Source organism: Spermophilus citellus (genome assembly GCF_964194105.1).
Source record: "Spermophilus citellus genome assembly, chromosome: 17".
Classification (NCBI taxonomy): Eukaryota; Metazoa; Chordata; class Mammalia; order Rodentia; family Sciuridae; genus Spermophilus; species Spermophilus citellus.
In genome coordinates, this window is record NC_138199.1 from 14,695,980 (window position 1) to 14,713,575 (window position 17,596).

At 42.8% G+C, this 17,596-nt stretch overlaps 1 pseudogene across 1 annotated transcript; it reads right to left on the reverse strand.

Moving 5' to 3' along the window:
- Nucleotides 1-268: 268 nt before the first annotated feature.
- Nucleotides 269-15,018, reverse strand: LOC308635527 (polyunsaturated fatty acid lipoxygenase ALOX12-like; annotated as a pseudogene). Its single transcript has 15 exons — nucleotides 14,980-15,018; nucleotides 14,396-14,518; nucleotides 13,628-13,826; nucleotides 12,332-12,414; nucleotides 12,110-12,232; nucleotides 11,914-12,018; nucleotides 11,496-11,656; nucleotides 10,693-10,841; nucleotides 9,821-10,010; nucleotides 6,951-7,037; nucleotides 6,577-6,727; nucleotides 6,068-6,238; nucleotides 903-1,003; nucleotides 574-745; nucleotides 269-447 (listed from the first exon to the last, which is right to left on the reverse strand). The product of its transcript is annotated as a polyunsaturated fatty acid lipoxygenase ALOX12-like (transcript).
- Between the last annotated feature and the right edge of the window lie 2,578 nt (nucleotides 15,019-17,596).

Genomic DNA, 17,596 nt, shown 5'->3' on the forward strand with positions numbered 1-17,596 from the left:
GAGAAGACAAATTTTTTAGGGACAGGAGAAAGCTACCTGATGGTTGATTTCTGTAAGGAATGTGGTTTCAGGTTAAAGATCATTGTCTTAGATTACCTGGAAATGAGAGCAAGGCCTCAGGCTAGAGACACATTCAGGTAGGGCACTCAGGAAAGAAAACACAACTGTGGAAACTCAGACGCAGGAAAACATAAAACTCAAGAGAAAATGATAACTATAATGGTGGCCCATGGTTTTCAAAGGGGCAAATATTTGAGCACATTCAGGCTTAGATAGCGATACTGTTCTCTATGCAACTAGGTTTCAAGTATTCATAGGGAAGGTCTAGTTTCTCATTCCGGCCACAATTTCCCTTTCCAGTTTATCCAGATCTGTTTGGAATTGTCTTAGCACCGCCTTGGGCTCAGGGCTTGAGAAATAGTCTTCTCTGTGATGTCCTGGGGGCAACTGTAGCAGAAAGAATGGATGCATTAGCTCCTAGTTCCAATAAAGAGGGACCCAGAGTCCAGCCCCTCACTGCAATGCTTTTCTTCAGTTTTCCATACCCCTGGAGTTCCAAAGAGCCCTTCTCACCATGTCTGGCTGCCATCAGCCCAGTTGCCGCAGAAAAAAGCATCTGAAGACAAGACTGCTGGACATTGGGTAGTGACCCCATGTCTGTGGCCATTGTTACATCTTCCTTGGTAGTGGGTGGGGGCATCTACATTGAGCATGGGCCATTAGGAACCCAGTAAAACCAGTCCAGCTTGAGGGGTGGCGGGGAGAGAAGAATCTGGAGTCACTCAAGGACTCTGAACTTCAGGACCCCAAGCTCCAGTTTTCCCCTTCAAGCATCCCGCTAGTCTAGGCACTTGGTTGCACCCACCTAGACCTCAGGGTCTGTTGCTGTCAGTGGTCCCTACCTAACTATTATTGATGGCTGCATGTTGGGCAGTGCGTGTGAAGATGCACATGGTAAGGAAATGACAGAGTTGAAGCCAAGACTGAAAAGAGGCAGGGAAACCTAGGAGAAGAAAAAACAATTTTTAGAAACATTACCCAGAGGGGATAAAGAAATACAGACTTAGTTATTAGTATGTGTTCATGCATTCATTTATGCATTAATTCAAAAACCCTGGAACTCTATGGACCAGGCACTGTCAAGCCATCGGGACTACACTGGTAGGTACAACACATCAATATCCCTGTCCTCTTACAGCTTAGATTCTAAAATGGAAGGAAAATAAAATAACAAAATTATGTTAGATAGTGGTAAGATTAGAAATAAAACAGGGAAAGGGTACATGAAAACTCAGGAAGGGTTTTTCATAATTTGGTTAATATATATATCATGGAAAGACTATCTGAAGATCACCTGTGACGTAGGGAGTGCTGTGGTCCAGAGCACAGGCTGTGGCATAAGCCCTGGGTCCCAGTCCTGGCTCTGCTGCTGACCAGTTGCATCAGTTGGACCAATTGACTACCTTCCTTGAACCTTAATATTTTTCTCTGAATATGGCAATAATAATAATCAACTACAACAATAATAACAATAATTACCTTATTAGTGAGATGATTACATAAATCCCCTCAGTACATAGTAGCTATTGCTCTTATGGTAAGATTTGGAGAGTAAGGAGGTAGAAGAGGTTCTTGGTCAAATATCTCCTTTTATAAAAATGGTTAAAAGTCAGTAGGATGAAGACAGATAAATCTTAGGAAAATGGGCAAATACTTGAAAAGGCCTTTCACAGAAAAGGATATCCATATAGTTACTAATTCTATGTAAAGGTACTCAGCTCCACTAGTCATTGGGGGTAATACAACTTAAATATACCCACTAATATGGCTAAAGAGGAAATAACAGAATTCTCTGTGGTACACTTAAGAGAAAATGAAATGGTTATAACTTGTCCTATGCTAGAAGGAATTAATATTGGTACAATTGCTTTCCCAAACTGTCATAAACTATTTAAAACAATTTCATTTTGTTGATATAAATTTCCAGTTTTCCCAGCACCATTTGTTGAAGAGGCTATCTTTTCTCCAATATATGTTTTTGGTACCTTTGTTTAATATAAGATGACTATATTTATGTGGGTTTGTCTCTGTGTCCTCTATTCTGTACCATTGGTCTACAAGTCTATTTTGGTGCTAATACTATGCTATTTGTGTTACTAGTTTAAGGTCTGGTAGAGTGATGCCACCTGCTTCACTCTTTTTGCTAAGGATTGCTTTAGCTATTTTGGTCTGTTTATTTTTCCAGATGAATTTCATGACTGCTTTTTCTCACCATGCACAAAACTCAACTCAAAGTGGATCAAGGACCTAGGGATTAAACCAGAGACCCTTCACCTAATAGAAGAAAAAGTAGGCTCAAATCTCCATCATGTCAGATTAGGTCCCAAATTCCTTAATAAGACTCCTATAGCACAAGAATTAAAATCAAGAATCAATAAATGGGATGGATTCAAACTAAAAAGCTTCTTCTCAGCAAAAGAAACAATCGGTGAAGTGAATACAGAGCCTACAGAATGTGAGCAAATTTTTACCCCTCACACATCAGATAGAGCACTAATCTCTAAGATATATAAAGCACTCAAAAACTTTAACACACACACACAAACAACAACAACAACAATAAAAAAACACAAATAAGCCAATCAATAAATGGGCCAAAAAACTGAACAGACACTTCTCAGAAGGTGATATACAATCAATCAACAAATATATGAAAAAATATTCAACACCTCTAGCAATTAGAGAAATGCAAATCAAAACTACTGTAAGAGTTTATTCCATTCCATTCAGAATGGCAGCTATTAAGACTACAAACAACAATAAGTGTTGGTGAGGATGTGGGGAAAAGGCACACTCATACATTGCTGGTGGGACTGCAAATTGGTGCAGCCAATATGGAAAACAGTATGGAGATTCCTTGGAAATCTTGGAATGGAAACACCATTTGATCCAGTTATCCCTCTCCTAGGACTATACCCAAAGGACTTAAAAACAGCATACTACAGGGACATAGCCACATCAATAGCAGCACAATTCACAATAGCTAAACTGTGGATCCAACCTAGACGTGCTTCAGTAGATGAATGAGTAAAGAAAATGTGGTATATATCCACAATAGACTCTTACTCAGCAATAAAATAGAATAAAATCATGGCATTTTCAGGTAAATGGATGGAGTTGGAGAATATAATGCTAAGTGAAGTAAGCCAATCCCAAATCAAATGCCAAATGTCTTCTCTGATATAAGGATGCTGATTCATAATGGGGCTGAGGGAGAGCATGGAAGGAATAGACGAACTTTAAATAGGGCAAAGGGGAGGGAGGGGAAGGCAGAGGGTGTGAGGATAGAAAAGACGGTGGAATGAGATAGACATCGTGACCCTACGTACATGTATGAAAACATGATCGGTGTGACTCTACTTTGTGTTCAACCTGAGACATGAAAAATTGTACTCCATTTATGTAATATGAAATGAATTGAATTCTGCTGTCATATATAGCAAATTAGAATAAATAAAATAAAAGAAACTATTTCAAACAAAACATGCATGTACTCTATGATTCATTAATCTCTCTCCTAGATATGTACAAAGAAAAAACCTACTCAAAAGTGTTCACAGCAGCATTAAGATTAATAGCTACAAACTGGAAACAACAACCATAATTTCTATCAATAGCACAAATGAAAAATAAGTTGTACCATATTCATATAATAGAATATTATACAGGCGTGACAGTGAAAGAAGTCCATGCTATATGCAACAGCATGTGTAATTCTCACATTATTCAGAGAATGAAGTAAGTGAGTTCAAGCTCATATTTCGATTTATATGAAGTTACAAAGAAATCAAACCAACCTGCATTGTGAAAAGTCAGGATGGTAATTGCCTCTGGATGGGTATGACAGGAGATTTTGAGAGAGTTGGTAAAGTTCTGACTCTTGATCCAAGTGGTGATTATCCCCCGGGCCACCTTAGTAAAAGTCCTTAAGTTGTATACCTATGACTTAGATCTTTTTTTCCTCTTGGTCTATTTGATTTCAATAAAATTCACATCCCCCTAAACAAACACAGAAACATGCTTTCTTATTTCCAGGCAGTTCTTATAGATGACTGAATAATAATGCTAGGAAAAGAGAAGTTATTGTCTCATTTCAGACACAGGAAGTAGCTCAAATGTCAGCTATCTCACTCCACTCAATTTACAGGTGAGTATTTGAAATATAGTTTCATTATTTATTTTAGTTTAGTTTTTAAGTACTGGGGATTGAACTAAGGGGCACTTTACCACTGAGCTCTGTCCTCAGCCCTTTTTCTTTTTTATTTGAGACAGGGTCTTACTAAGTTTCTGAGGCTAGCCTCAAACTTGTCATCCTCCTGCCTCAGCCTCCTAAATTGCTGGGATTACAGCTATGTGACACCATGCCCAGCTATTTTCATTACCTTTCAGGTATGATGAGGCCAACAGACAAGAGATTAATGCCATTGAAAAGATGGTTTATTATACTTATAGGTTCCAAATGAAAGGTACTTGCTATACCTTAGGGGGCCACACAAGGAAGCACAAGAGCCTGCCAGGGAACAGAGGGAGTAGAGGGCAACTGGAGCAAGAGCCTCTATTATGGTTTTCACAATAAGGAATGAGTAAGATAGAATAGGCAGGCTTAGGACTGGCTGTTTTGGATAATTCTGTCACATTTGAGGTACCATCCCACCTGTCTATCAATGCCTCTGGAATTCAGGCCTAGAGTGTGAGAGCTCCCTAGAGGAAGTGATTAGGGGTATAGACTCAGAATTTAGGCCTGGAGTGTGAGAGCTCCTAAGAGGAAGTAGTTAGGAGTGTGGGCTCTCAGATGGTTGGTTAGCACAGGAAAGACATGCACACAGGAAGTTAGCTAGCCCTGGGAAAGGCAGTACCTTCAGGGTCAGCAAATCCCCAAGATGTCAAAGCATCAAAATTACAGAATAAAAAGATAAAATTAGTATGGTGAGTCAGGGTCAAAAAACTTAGTGATCAGCCCAAAGTCATCTACTATCTGTCAGAGCCTGGATTCTCCTGTTCCGTGCTGACCATATTGGGGAGGTATTTTTTGATGGCGTGGAGCCTATGATTAAACAACTCACAATATGCAGTCGACACATTTTGGCATTGTCACACATTTCATTTGCATCACAAAAGTTCAGTGAGGTAAGTGGTGAGGAGGGAATGAAAACAGTATGTGCATTTTAGAGATAAATAAACCAAAAGTCAACGAGAAAAAAGAATAAGTAAATTGTTCAAGGTTGCATAACTAGGAAGAGGAAGAGACTGAAATTAGTACTTTAAAATTTGTTTAGTACATAACCTTTAACTGATGAGATACAGAGAACACTGAAAGATAAGGGGGAACAATGGGTGAATCAGAAGTTAAAAAATATATCTAAGTGTGTATTGTAAACCCTCTATATTTCATGGAAAGAAGAGAGCTATGGAAGGGAAGAAGGATCTTGATCCAAGAGGGGTGGACAAATTGGCCAAAGAAACCTGAGTCCCAAGGATAAGGGAATTGAGTCAGGTTTGAGCCAAAGCATGCATGGTACTGAGGTTGCATCTGGAAATGCCCTTGCACTCTGGCCTGGGCCTCTCTGCATGGTGGATAGTCACAGACAGGAAGAGAAGAGAGGGGAAGCCAGAGTGGGTCCTTATAAGCTTTGGTGTGAAAATTTTCCTCTTTATATCTTCAGGCAGGAAAACAGGGGACCATGAAGATAGAAGGTGAGACCCAGCATGAACTGGACAGAATCCTTCACTGGCTTTGGCCTGGTTGGGTCCCAGGACATGGTAGGTTATAGGCATCTGTGACTGCGATGGGGATAGGAGTAGGCTTGATGGTCAGGGTCTCTGAGGAGACAATCCTTGGGATCTAGAAGTGTTCTGAGCCTTAGGGGGTTATGAATGGAATTCAGATGCTTTCAGGTATGGTGGGAGTGGTGTCAGGAGAGGTTGGGGTTCTGTCTCAGAGGAGCAGAGCTGGGAAGAGGTTCTGGCAGAGTCTCCAAAGCGCTCCTGTCTCTGAGATGGATCTTACCTCTGTCCTGGGCATGGCACAGCCCCACCTCCGTGATCTCCCGACACCAGGCCTGCAGCTCAGGATCCCCCCTCACAACATCATTCCTCTGGTTGAAGAGGTGGATGATCCCCTCCACATACCTACTCAGAGAAGGGAGCTGAAATCTGTGATCCCAGAAGGCTCCAGCCTCTGACCTCTACTATTCTAATCATGCCACTAAACCTGGGTCAGGTCCTAGTAGACTTGCCTTTTGGAACATTCCCCAGGTTTATGACACAATTGTGTAAAGGAAGTTGTAAGTCAAGAGTTCCAGGAATTCCCTACACTGCACATGGTTGCCAGACACTCTTCTTAACATAATCCCCCATGCCACCAGATCCTATGGTTTACTTACTCACAGCTCTCCTCACCTCCATTTCCTGCCTCTCTCCTACCCTCTTTGCTTTTGCCCTATGCTGATCTCAAGCCAGAACCTCACCCTCCTTCTCCCACTCCCACTCCCCATTTCTTAGCTGCTTCTCATCTACCGGTCAAGGCATCATGAACATAGAGAGCACTTGGGATTCCCAGAAGACCCCGGTCAGCCAGGTCATCAGGAGGACAGAGGGAGCAATAGGTCAGCTGAGTCATTGCCTGACCGGCTAAATCTGGATGACCACCTCCACCTGTGCTCACTGCCCAGGATGAGAAAGTTAACAAGGCTTGAAGAACAGAATAATTGCCTATTATACAGGGATTCAGAAATGGGGTTGTTCAGATTTCAAGTCATCTATGTGATGGAACAGAGCTCACGAGTTTAAGGATCAGGCCATTCACGCAGGTTGGTCTGGGGTCTTGAGGATGTCAAGAAGTTATAGAGAAGTGGATGATTAGGCAGACCCATGTTCAAGTTCCTCTTTACCTTTGCAAATATTCCTTCATCTGAGTTAAACTGGATCCGGCCCCGGGTGTCGATTTCCATAGTGTTGTGGACATGGGGCGCCAGGAGCTGGGTGCAGGAGATTGGAGGGGTGGTTAATGGAGGCCATGCTTGGGTCCTTTCTTGTGGAGTCTGGAACACAGAATGGTGTCCTGCTCTATTCTTGATGCTTTTGTCCCTGCTGCTACTTTGATAGTCTGGTCCCCTGCTCCTCTAACCACTCACTCCCATATCCTCCAGCTTCCATGACAGTTGGGCTTTGGAGACACACAGAGTGGGGTTTGAGTGCACATTTCACTACTCACCTTGATACCTGAGCAACATAATGAACCCTCTAAGTGTCAGTCTCCTCATCAGTTACCAGGGGCATGATGGGGTGTCTTATCGCAGGTGCTGCAGTACTGCTTCTGAGAGTGACTGAGCAGCAGGTTTGGAACACTACCTGGCACACAGAAGTTCTTGAGATCTTTGCCTTTATTATATTCACCTTGAACACAGTTGTATTTTAAAGAATCTGCCCCTTAACTTATGATATAATGTGTTCTTTCTCTATATTTCACATCATCATAACTTAAACAAGCCTGTGCTTATTTCAAAACCACACATCTAACTACTCATCATTTTCCTTTTTTATTTTTAGGTCTTAATCAGGATTAAAGATGTCACATCAAGCTACCTGTTTAAGCCATTCCTAATTAGGCCCTATATGTCCCCTAATGAAGGCCACTTATCATTGACACATGCTTATTTTTATGCTAAGTGGTGGTTTCCCCATTATAACTTGTTCAATATACAAGATTCATATAGTTTTTTTCACATTTTGATTGTTTGGTACTGGGCCAAGGGCAAGATTGAGGTGATACTTCTGGTTTTAAGGCATTAAAGTCCCTCAATACTGGTCTTTTCAGAAAATTCATGGAAGGATATTGGCATTACAGAAAACATACGACCTCCAAAATAAGGGAATAAAGAACCCAAATCAGAGTCCCTAACAATAATGAGGATAATGATGATAATTAATTATAATAACCCAAAGAATAAAACAAAACCAATACTTTTCTGTGACACCACATTTTATCATTTAATGCCTTAACAACCTCATGATGGAGATCCTATTATCTCCATTCAGAGATGAGGGCCCCAAAGCACACATCTGAGTAAGCACTGAGGCCAAGATTCAATATTCAGATGCTGGTAATCTGCATGCAGAACCTGCCTATATGACCTTTAATGATACCTCTGGTGGCTCCTGATAACAATGCAGCTGTTTGGCATGTGATGAAGTTGTTATATTGAGGTTAGGGAAATATGGAGGGGGCCAAACTAGTAAACAAGGATTTTAAAGTATAAAAATATACTTAATAATTTAAGAACATGGTGATGCAAAATATCATAAGATCATCAAATATAAGATTCCATCAACTATATTAATAATTACTTTGCTTTTGTAACCCTAAAAACCCAAATTACTACAGCCCAGATTAGGATTGGGGTGGGAACTCCAAGCATCAATACAATTCAGTTTTCTTTGTTTGTTTTTGTACTGGGGATTGAAATCAAGGGTGCTTTACCACTGAGTTATATTCCCAGTTCTTTTTATTTTCTATTTTGAGACAGGGTCTCACTAAGTGGCTGAGTCTGGCCTGGAATTTGTGATCCTCCTGCCCCAGCCCCAGAGTTACAGGGATTACAGGCATGTCTTACTGCATCCACCTACAATTCTGTTGTTCTGCCTGCCAAGTACTCACTCGCATATCTGACCAATACTTCAAACTCCCTGTATCTAAAACTGAAAAGCTCATCTTGGTCTCCAAACTGGCTTCTTTACCTGACTTTGAAGTTTCTGATCATTGCTCTGATGCCTAAGTATGCACGTTTGCTGCCTTCTTGGCTATGTTCCCTGTTTCAAAGTGACATTACGATTTCCAAAAATTTTTAAAGCAAGTTTTACACATCTTTTTTTTTTCTGCATTATGCCCAGCAATAGATAACCAGACTCACTCTTTTAAAAATAAGGTCTGTACAACTCACCCATATTGAGGACTCCCAGGTGTTTCAGAAGCACAGACCTCTGACCTTGCCTCTCCAATTTTGCACTCAGGCATGCTGCAGTTACTGTTTCCCATGATCATTGGTGTCCTTCCTTCCCTCTCTTCCTCCCTTCCTCCCTTCCTTTCTTCCTTCCTCCCCACCTCCTGATACCACCATGCAAATGCAGCTCTTTATCCACCTCACTCTTGGCAGGTTCAAGAGATCTGTCAGGCTTTGCTGTCTCTCTGCTCTCTTTGACTCTGTCCTTTGATTTTCTGCTTATCTGACTACTTCAGTTATGGTGGAACATCTCCACCAATACTATAGCACCTCTCTATGTCTCTCTAATTCCAGAAATTGCTGTCCACACAAATGATAAATCTCCTAAGGCAGAACTAACATTTCGCTTTAACAAATTATATTCCTACTCTATTCCTGACCCATTGGCAGAGAATTTCAGAGAACTGACTTACAATGTGTACTTAATTAATCCAAGTATTTGACTTCATAGGACAGATGAGATCACTCTGTATTATTTCTTAACTTGTGTATATCTACAATTTTCTCAAAATAAAAAGAATTTAAGTATTAAAATAAAACCAAGGTCAAGGTCTTGCAATAGTTATCTGTCTCCTTTCTCTCCCTCTGTTCATAAGACACTATGAAGATTCTGTGCTGTGACACCATACCTATGCTTGTTGAGTGCCAATCATCAGTGTCATGGTCATATCTTGAAGACTTAGGCTTTTAAATCCCATACAGCTGTTGGGTTTTCCCTCTCTCTGAGGTACAAGATGGGACCTGGAGGGTGGAGCCTGTACCTTGAAGACAGGGTGCAGTCCTGGGAGGCACCTCATGGTGGCAACAGCAATGTCCTCACCCAGCAGGTGAGTGTTCAGCAAATGATACTGGAACTCATGCAGTTGGAAATCTGAATTTTGGACCCAGGACTTGGCCAGGAGCCAGGCAAGTGGAGGATCAGAGGGCAGGAACAGTGTTGGGGTAGGAGAACTGGGGGTGGGAGTTTGGAGCTAAAAGAAAGAGGAATCAAACATTCATTGACCTCTTGCCACATGTAAGACACTTTGCTCTGTATTTTGAGGGAAATGGAAATGACTGAAATCAAGTAATTGCCTCTGAGAAAGTGAAAACCAAGTAGGAGGAAGTAGGACACTTCCACATTGTCTGTCACTAGCCATGGCGCCATGTAAGTGTCATGAAAGTTTGTGTGAATGCAGGTGAAATGGAAGGAAGGGATCAGTATGGCGGCTCTAACAGTATGGCGGCATCTAACAGGATGGGCGTCTGAGCTTTGGTGGTAGAATGGGAAAAAGAAGGTGAGAATGAGAAATTGATATTATGTATCAATGACTGTGCAAACAGCAGTGAAAATATTAAAATTAAGGAAGAAAAGATGTTTAAGAAAGAAGAAATATTTACCACATTGAAAGATCAAAAGAGATTGAGTAACTTCAGCATGAAAACCAAGAGAGGCCATTGTGATTCTCAGGTATGCCCAGATAAGTAGTGACCAATCTGAAAACTAGAAAGGAGCGATCAGATAGATATGAAGATAGTTCTCATGCAGTGAGGTCAGGAGTAAGGATGGAAAGAGAGAAAGAGCCAGGTTTCTCTGTCCTTGGACAGGTAAGATGAACAGAGAACAGTGTTAGGAGTGAGATGCTCAGGGTACCTCAACTGTTTGACCATAGGTAGCAGCTTCCCATTGGGTTCCATCTTCAGCATGACAAGGGGGGCATCCAGGTACTGCTTCTCTCTTTGGATCACATTGGTTGGAATTCTATCCAGCAGGATAAAGTCAGCCTCAAACAGGGAACCATTCTGGGGAAAGGAGAAATGTATGCATGGTTAAGATCAGAAGACTGGGGCTGGGGTTGTGGCTCAGCAGTAGAGTGCTTGCCTAGCATGTGTGAGGCTCTGGGTTCGATCCTCAGTATCACATAAAAATAAAATAAATAAAATAAAGGTATTGTGTCCAACTACAACTAAAAAAAAAAATTGGAAGAATGCCCCCACAGCATCAGAGCAAAGGAAAAGAAATGTAAAGATGTTCAATCTGTCTTCGTGCCATTATCTTGGGAAGGCTCCCTAGGAACAACCCTTCATTGTGCAGAGGTAGTTTTGGACCATACCTGTCCAATCTACTGTGAACCACAGGCACACTAATTTCAGGAGCCAGGCAAGTGGAGGATCAGAGGGCAGGAGCAGTGTTGGGGTAGGAGAACTGTGCGAATATCCAGCGTCCGTTTCCCATCATATCCTAAACACCTGCTACCTGTATTTAGCTCTCACCAGTGTCAAATGTTTTTTCCTACATATTTTATTCTCTCTAGATCTTCCCAGCACAGTGCTCTACACCAAGGACAGCAGGTTAAGACAACATTCCTTCCTCTGACATGCATTTGGTCTCTTAACATCACTACATCTCTGGGCCACATTGCCAAGGATAGATCAACTGAGTATGGGAGGAAGTACCTGGAGTTCTTTTTTCAACTGGGCCCCAAGTTCCTCTGTCCCTGGGGGAAGCACCAGCCTGGAAGGCAGAGAAGTAGAGCATCTCAACAGCATGGGGTTAGCACCATTGAGGAACCGGTAGCCAAATAGTTCATCCTCTTGCCAGTGTTGATGAACCTTCTCTGTGGGGTGGGGATGCAGAATGGGAGGAAAATAGTTACCTGGATATTCCTCTCTTGCAGGTTCTATCCCAAGAATTCAGGCATATGATCATACCCTACCCAGCCCTCATGTTTTCATCCTCAGGCCTTTCTGAGATGGCGAGTTATAATTATTTCTCATCTGGCAAGAAGATATGGGAGACTCTCAAGTGCCATGGATGACCTGGAGGAAAAAAAAAGACCTCAAGGGGTCACGGAGGCCTGGGGGAACCACTGACCAGCCAGGGCGCTCTTCTGGCCCCCAAAATATCTGATCAAATTCTTTCAGGCGGGTCCAGGATGTCAGCAGAGTGTAAATACATTTGAAAACCACCTCCCGGGCCCTAGGACAGCATCAGAGGAAACAATCAACTAACCAAATCCCTCCTGATTTGCGATCCACTAGCCCCCACTCCATTCTGACCTTCTCCTTACTCTGTCTTTGCTGTCCATTCATAGTCCAGCCTCTTGCCCTCATGGAATCTCATGTCTGGGGGCAGATCATTCTCTGTGTCTGCAGCTATTTTCAGGGGTATCCCTTCCTTCCAGATGCCCCAACTAGCAGATGGGAAAGAGTTGAGGAAGAAATAGGATCAGGAATGGAGCAGGAGATAGGAAGATGTGGAAAAATTGGGAGGTATAAGGGTGGGTGTTCACCAGTAGGTATGCCTGTCTTTCCTCCAGTTCTTTCTTTCTATGCTTCTCGAAGATGTCCAAGGCATTGTCTCCTGCCAGGCAAGCTAGGGAGATGATAGATCACACAGTTTTGTCCAAACTGGTGCCATTCTTGGTTTGTTCTCATCTCTATTCTTAATTATATTACAGCATGCTGTCACCTTTTTCTTTGGCTCCTCCTCCCCTGATTTGTCTGTGACATCCTTTATCTATTTTTATTCACACCTTATTCCTGATTTCCACCAATCTCAGTGAAAATTTTCCTAAAGCAAATATCCCATGTTTACTATACTTTCTTGTTCTTTAATTCACATTCATCCTCCAGTCCCTACTCATCATTATCTCTGAATCCTCTACTTAATCTCTTGTCATGTCCACACTTAGCCTACATAATCACATATTACTTTGGTACATTTAGCCAGTCCTGGCCTTTCCCTGTCCTCATCTTCCTCTGTCTTCCAAATGACATATTTCATGTTAGCTCTACTTATATACACTACCCTTCTCCACCTCCACCCTCACCTGTTCCTGATTAAAAGAATTTCTGTGCACATTACTTTCAGCCTCTTATCCTACCTAACAAAAGGTTCCAAGAGTCTATCAGTCTCCCCATCCCATAATTTATATAAACCTAATTTGTTTCTATTCTCACCTGTATTTAACTTCACTTGTTCTTCAGAAGTACATAGTCCATGTTTCTATTCTTACCATGTCCATATCCCTAATTGTGTCACGATGTTTTTCTCCTTTTTTCCCATGGTAACAATTTCAGCATTTGCTGTCCTCATTCATCCCCATCTTCTACCGTGTCTCCACTCGTCACAGCTGAATTCCCTGTTATGCCACCCAAACCAGCTCTCCAACATTGTTGTCATTTGTTTCCATAGCTGTGTCCTGCTCACAAGTTACTGACCACCTTATTCCATGAGCCCCTTACCTGCTGCTGCCCTAACATAGAGGAATCCTTTCTACTGTGTTTCTCTGTTTTCCTTCATTGCTGCATCTCCCACTATCTTCACCTTTTTGGAAGACAGAATCTCCAGATCACTTATCCCTCTCCAGCCTCACTCGCAGCATCACTTATTCTGGGTAAAACTTAGGGACTTCATAACTTCTTCCCTTTTCCTGTCGTGCATCCTGGAATCCCTGCACTCCACGTGCCTCGGGGTCCATCCTTTCTCTAAGCACCACCGACCTTACTCAGTCCTTTTCTGCTCCTCTGCCCCCAGCACTTCCTGAAGAGGCCTTGCTCCCACTTCCCCAACGCTGCCGGCTCACCAGTGCCCTCGGGCAGGCTCAGGACGTTCTTGCCTTGCACCCAGCGGTAGCACGGAAACGCGGTCTCCGCCGAGGTTCCCGGACCCTGCACGGTGATGCGATCGCAGAACCATGCGTCGTCCACCAATGAGTGCTGTTTGCGCAGCTTCACGAACTGCAGCGGCCCCAGATCCTCTGGAGTGTCCAGAGCAAACTCCTCCTCTTGTGGGGGCCAGACTCGCCAGACTTAGCTGAAGGACCTGAGAAGCCATTATGAGGGCAGAACGGGCCCTTGGTGGAACTTCAGTTTATCAGGGCCTCGGAAGACAGCGTGCACCTCCCTTCCTCCTCTGCTTGACCTGTCCCAGGGGTCTCTGTTAGGCTCCATTTCAGTGCGAGCAAGCGGGGGCCCCGCAGTGCATTGCAAGCAGTGACTTGAACTGACGACGGAGCATCATCCTTCACTGACCTGTCACCGGGATCGTGCTTGCAGGAGCTTCAAGGCTGACCACTGGTGGCATAGTTACACTGACTCTGGGGTCATTTGGAGATGGAGTTGGAGGCCGCCAGGACCAGGGTCGGAGAAATGAAGAAGGGGGTTGAGCCTAATCCGGAATTATGACTCCTAACACTACCCGCTTCTCCGCGAACCCCCTTTCTCCCTACGCTGCGGGAGTACCAGCCCGCGCTGTCCCGCTGGAACTCTCCCCCAGTCTCCTACTGCTCGCCCACATCGCTCTGCAATCCTAGCCTGGCTGATGGCGGGTATCCCGGCTCCCACCCACTGACCTCGCCCGGCCTGGGTCGCAGCTGCAGCTCCAGCTCTGCCTCCCGCTGAGCCCCCACCAGCCACAGCTGCACGCGGTTCTGCGACCCTGAGAAAACCCAGACCCCAGTGGCCACCAGGATGCGCTAGCGGCTCCTGGCGCCCCCTGCCTGCTGCCTCTGTAATAGCTGTCCGTTAATAAGGCTTGGGAAAGGTCTAGGGGACCTGCTTTTGATGCGTTGCCTGAAGCACCAGCCCCCAGCTTAATAAATCAGGGTTTTGTGTGTCCGCCCACTGTAGGATTGGGGCGTTTCAGGTACCCACCCCAGACAGGCCTGAACCTGCAATTATCCCCATGTGGGGGTGGAGATGGCTGCTCCTCTTTGTGGAGAAGAGCGACTTTGAGGAAGGTGAGGGGCCAAGCGAGGGGGCACGAAGAAGGGGAGTGGGGACAGGCTGAGTCCATCAGAGTTTCTCTCCAGGCCTCTCTCTTCTTCCCCTCCTGTTTTAATACTGAGTAGCACAGAGTGAGCATTTCCTGAAAGATCTTGGGTGCCAACGTCCGTTCTTTACAGCCTTACCTTGTGCCCATGTCAACTGAACCCACCTTCCTTTCTTCTGCCAGATCTTGCCTCCTGAAGGGCATTGGTATTGTCCTTTTTGGTCACAGAAGGCTCCTTTTGAGGGACAATCAAGAGTTCAGGGGGAAATTATAGTCTTCACTGTAATATGATTTTATATGTTGATCCACTTAGAGAGTAGCTCATTTTAAAATTTTCTTTTATTTTCTATCCTTCATACCCACCCCAAGAGAAGTCATTTTTTTTCAGTAGTCCATTTTGATTCCTTATTTCCACTCTTTCCTGTTCATAGAATTATTTATATGTTGTTTTATATGGAAACATGAGGTAACATAAAATTTTTTTTCTTGGAACATGCGTTTCACAGTACATGATACAAATAACAACACATGATGGGAGAGAAATCCATGGTGGGAATATTCAGATCATTAGGTAGAGATCTAATTATTGTTTTCACTAACTTTTAGGATTCTCCTTTTGGTGAATCTTTATGGTGTTATTAGTAGTTACAACCATGATGAATGCTTTAAAGCATTCATACATATGTGTGTGTGCACACACACACATATTTACATATATATATTCTGAATACACAGAGCTTTTATATTATAGGCTTTCAAAAATGGTATCACTGAGTAATATAGTATCCACATATTTTATGCTCATATTGTAAATTTGTTTTCCAAAAAGGCATCATGATATCAAAATGTTCTGAGGGGGTATGGGGGGGGGTAGGAAAGATGGTGGAATGAGATGGACATCATTATCCTAAGTACATGTATGAAGACATGAATGGTGTGACTCTATGTACAACCAGAGATATGAAAAATTGCACTCTATATGTGTAATATGAATTGTAGTGTATTCTGCTGTTACATATAAAAATTAAAATTTTTAAAAAATGCAAAAAGTTTTTTTCCTAGCATCTTTACCAAGAAGGGGTTATCACATTTAATTTTTACTTGGTAAAAAGTGAACAATTAGTTGGATGGAAGGGTCTGGAATTTTACCACATTTATAAGCTAATGATTTCATTAATGGGTTAGCCCATTACCAGTTGGAAGAGGCTGACAAAAGACCCAAGACCCCTGGTTCAGACAAAAAGGATTGAATTATTCATTGCTTCATGTTCACATCAGCTCCCCCTGCCCGCAATTCCATGGGGTGACAGAGATGGGCCTAGATGATCTGTGTTATAGGAGAGGACCACTGAGTTTGAGGGACTTACTACTTTTGTAGTAAATAGAAGCAAGTCTGTTCTGTGTCTGGGAGAAATCACGTCATCCTCCAGGTTTCTTGCTGCAAACACAACTCTTAGAAACATCCTGAATAAAGTTGACACAGGGCATTGCATTCCTGGCACCATCAAAAAAATATGCTGATTTGAAACTTGGGAAAAGGTGCCACTACCCATATAGAATCAACAAAGGATCTTGAGTAGGGGTGATGGGAGATGGAGAAAAACACAAAGAAAACACAGAGACATTTTTAAGTAAAAATGGGGCCAGGTGGGACATTGTCCTCTGACGCAGGAATAGTGACACAACATATTCTAAGGATTGAAACCATTTAGGTCATTTAATAGCTGTTTTGCAAAATTGGCAGGAGATGACATAGGAATCTTACTTTTCTGTATGACTTGGATGTAGTGGTGCAGTTGTAAGAGATTTAAACTGTCACGTTTCTCACAACTAAACACTCAGGTTCACTCCAGGTGAACTGGACTGGCACGAAATAATCATACAAGAGACAGAGATACCTTTTTCTTTGGGGGTCCTGTGATGGCTCCTCTGACCTTAAGGGTTCACAGAAAGAGAGAAAAGAGCACTTGCTGAACCCTTTTATTGAGGAGAAGCCATTCAAATGAGGCAAAAAGTCAGGTTTCAGAGGGTTGAGTCTAGCCTCCTGATGTCTGCTGTCTGCAGGTTGACTGATATCTAGGAAGGCCACATCCAAAGGCAGAGCAAGAGAAGGGGACACACAAAGGGCATTTCCATGGAATATTCTATCCCAAACAGGGCAAAGAGGTATATACAAAGGAACAGGTGAGTGTTGCTCCTGAAGACATGCCTTCTACTTCCTGGGCTGGGGCAATGCCCAAGTTACCACGAAATGTAGTGATAGGTCAGAGCCTCTTGCTTCAGGATGGAAGGTGTGAGTCATTCAGAGTGGCTCCCCACACTAAACTAACATTGTTATGATTCTAAATTCTTAATAGATGCATCTTTGTGTTTTTCCAATCCCATTGAGAGCTATTGTATAAACAGGTGTTACACAAATAAATTTATAAGAAACATGGCATTATAATTGTTGTCTGACCTTAAGACTCTGTATCTGATTGCCTAAACGTATTACAGTAACTTCTAAAGCATTTAACTTAGCCCCAAGTTTACTATCAATAGCCTCTTGGTTTTAAAAGTTTCTTGGCGTAGAACCTAATTGATTATCACTTTTTAAATTTTTTTCCTTTTAATTTTTTAATTTTTATTTATAATCAGCTATCTGTCCTTTGTTCTTGTCTCATTGTCCTGAATAGGGAATCCTTACTGTTTTAAGGGGAAATGGGTGATGATGGCTCTGGCTGCTTCAGGTTGAGAGGGAGTGACATGGGGCAAACAGTTTTAGGAATTTTTTGGATCAGTG